The following is a 3,670-nucleotide window of genomic DNA, read 5'->3' as shown; positions in this document are numbered from 1 at the left end:
ATAGTGTGCTGTGTGTATGTGCATGTGGTTTGTTTCTATTTATTTCTGTTCCTCAATGGCTTTGAAATTGTTGTTGTATAGGATCAAAGGCAAAGTAATGTCTCCACAAGGACATTGTTGCTGGTTTTCCTCTGAGACCAGAGCAGAACTTTACCAGTTCATTGTAGGCCTGATACATTATAGTTAAGTTTCACCTCTGCCAGCTGGTACAACATGGAAATTTGAGTATTGATGAAAATAAGTTTTTTTATTTAAGTCTTTAATATTGTACTTGGCAGGACACTCTCAAGAATTCCAATGGAAAGGGAGAAAGCATTTAATCTATCTGGGTAATGAGTGCTGATTGTTAAAGGCATGGGGAGTGGACCAGGTGATGGTTGGCAGTTAATTGCCAATGCTTGTTGTGATTCGACTAAATTTGTGATGGCCATTCTCTGCCTCATTTGGCATGACAATACCTTGACTACTTAGGCAACCTGCCAATTGAAAACATAATAAAGTTCAGCTGTCAACTGTCCATCACCATCTGACTAGTCCATTTTTCCATTGGGAACATCTCGATCAATAATTGTGCACTTTCCAAAGCATCAGAACTCTTTTCTTGTTCAGTATAAAATGTTATTTTCCTTTATGTCAAAATATTTCTGTATTTGCAAACAATCGTTTGAATTTGGGAACCTTTTGTTAACGGAGTATCCAATATCCAGCTGATATGATTAAAATGGAATCTAGTTTTCGAATTTGAAATGATTTAACCCCCTGACAAGCCCACTTTGTTCATGAAGATCCTCTTTGAATATTGTATCAGCCTGGCTGTTGAAAGACAGCTTTGGAAAGTTGTTTACTTTGGTCAATTTCTATTTAATGAATTGCTGAAACGGTGAAAAATGCATTCTATTGCATTTACAAAACTAAGATATCTTGTGAAATCAGGAGATGTGCACAGTGCAAATAAAAATCCAATTTACTGCTGGCCTGGACAAGACTGGTAAACTTAAACTTGTGCTTATAGAGAAAGGACTGAGATCTTAACTGGCTCATTTTCATCTAATGTATTGAGTTTAAACTTATGTCTATCTCTAAATTCTTCAAAGCCTTGATCCATGCTGTCTCTTGTACTCCTTATGTACACACTCTGTTCTTTGGTTCTCTGATTGCTTTATATCTTTTTGTCCATGAGTATGACCAAGCCCCCTTAATTAGCTGGACTTTACTGATAAACTTCCTCAGATGCCCTCTGGTACTCATTCTCTCTTTGAAAGCCTGCTTAAAAGCCGGTTTCATGTTTTTGGTCTTGGTCCTTACTCTTCTGATACATGCCAATAAACTTCCCCTGTTTGGCATTTGGTGCATCCTTTTCTAGTTTGGAAGGTCGGACTCGAATAAATATAGGGTTAAAGACAGGATTGGCAGTGTGGAGGAACAGAAGGATTTGGGTGTGCAGTGCATAGATCCCTCAAAATTGCCACACAAATGAATAGGGTTTTTAAGAAAGCATTTGGTGTTTTGGCTTTCATTAACAGGGGGATCGAGTTTGAGAGCCGCGAGGTTTTGCGACAGCTCTACAAGTCCCTGGTGAGACCACACTTGGAATATTGTGTCCAGTTCTGGTCGCCCTACTGTAAGAAAGATGTAGAGGCTTTGGAGAGCATTCAAAGAAGGTTTACCAGAATGCTGTCTGGACTGGAGGGCTTGCCTTATGAAGAAAGGTGGAATAAGCTCAGACGTTTCTCTCTGGAGAGAAGGAGGAAAAGAGGAGACCTGATTGAGGTATACAAGATAATGAGAGGAATAGATAAAGTCAATAGCGAGACACTTTTACCCAGGGCAGGATTGACTGGTACAAGGGGTCATATTTTTAAGATATTAGTAGAAAGGTATAGAGGAGACGTCAGAGGTAGGTTCTTTACGTAGAGAGTTGTGAATGCATGGAATGCATTGCCAGTGGTGGTGGTGGAAGCAGAGTCATTAGGGACTTATAAGCGACTGCTGGACATGCCACATGTTTAGCAGTGAGTTGAGGGGTGTGTAGGTTGTTATTATATTTTACATTAGGATTAAACCTCGGCACACCATCGTGGGCCAAAGGGCCTGTTCTGTGCTGTACTTTTCTATGTTCTATGTTAATGCATCTCATAGATGTGAGTATTTAATGTCCACTTTGGCAGATTTAATTGATTCTAATTGGAATGTATCTGCCAAAGCTTTAGCAAAACTGAATCAGCAACAGCTTCAAACTGTGCACACATCCATCATATAACATTGCTGCTCCACATTAACGTTTCAAATGCACTGCTCCATTCCAAATAGCGGACCACCCGTTCCCATTCATAGAAATTTGTTTCTGTTGGATGGAAGTGTTTGTTTCGGTACTTCTGCCATTTTTACTGAACTCATCTCAAGTTACACTTTAGAATTTAACACTCAGGACAAGACTGTTTGTGTTAAGCTTTATCAGTTTTGACCAGTTTGCCAGCTCTTCATGTTCTTGAATATTGGAATGGGACTGGGTTCTATCAGCCCACTAGGGACAGGCTGCAGGTCATTAGGTGGATAATAATAAGGGAAGGAAGGAGTTTCAGTGGCTCTCATATTTCCACCTCCATAGTATTTTATTGATCCCAAATTAGGGAAAGGATGGCCACTCAGGTGGTCAATATAGAGACTGTTCCCGCCAATGCTGGCAGTTTGTTAGCAGTAGTTGGGGCCTCCATTGTGTGGGAGACCTCCTCCTGCATCCTTGAGACACGCCTGCAGGATGTCCCTCCCATTGAAGTACCTTGTGGCTCACAACAGGGTATTCCATCTGCATACTGGAACAGTCTCCTGTCCATGGTGGCGATCATTACGGGAACTGGAAATCAGAGTAAGTGAGTGAAAGAAGCCGTGAGGGCTAGAGTGTTCACAACATTCCCAGGACCAGGTTGGCAGGTCCTACTGAGACCAATAATAATTCATTAAGATCCCCTAATTGGTGCGTGGACACTGGGTTACTCCTACTCCTAGTAAGAGTACTGTGATTACTGCTGTTTCAGTGCTATCAAGCAAATAGTGAAGTGTGGCCATGTAATAAAATCATTTACATTCAGTGCTGAATACTTGAGACTTTTTTGTGAGAAACTTTATAATTCTTCTCGATGTTCTTAATACACTTTTTGTTTCATACAATGGTGATTTTCTACATAGGATTACAGAGGAAATACAGACCATTTGGCACAATCAGTTCATGCCAGCGCTTATGTTCCACTCAAGATGTTTCACATCTTTCCTCATCTAAATGGCCCATTGTAATTCTCGATTCCCATCCCTTCAAAGTGTTCGCCTTGAAATACATCTAAACAATTGATTTCTTCTATTCCGTCTGGTCACATATTCCCCGTTCTCATCATTCTTTCAGTGAAGAGGTTTCTTCTGAATTCCCTTTTGGATTTCTTGAGGTACTGTCTTCTTTTGACAGTCTCTAGTTACGTTCTACCCAGTAGTGAAATGTTTTCTCTGTACCTTCTCTTTTCAAAACCTTTCATAATTTTAGAACTGTCATCCTTCTTTTCAAGAAAGAAGTGAACAGCGCAACAATTCTTCCTTGATATACACAACCAGAAACTTGTGTAGTATTCTTATAAATCTTCTCTTCACTCTCTCTCATACATTCTATAATATGTCAACTCGA

Source organism: Chiloscyllium plagiosum, unplaced genomic scaffold, assembly GCF_037043375.1.
Source record: "Chiloscyllium plagiosum isolate Xiang-an unplaced genomic scaffold, Cpla_swu_hap1 HiC_scaffold_42, whole genome shotgun sequence".
NCBI lineage: Eukaryota > Metazoa > Chordata > Chondrichthyes > Orectolobiformes > Hemiscylliidae > Chiloscyllium > Chiloscyllium plagiosum.
The sequence above is the reverse complement of the archived record's forward strand: the minus strand, read 5'-3'. Positions refer to the sequence as shown.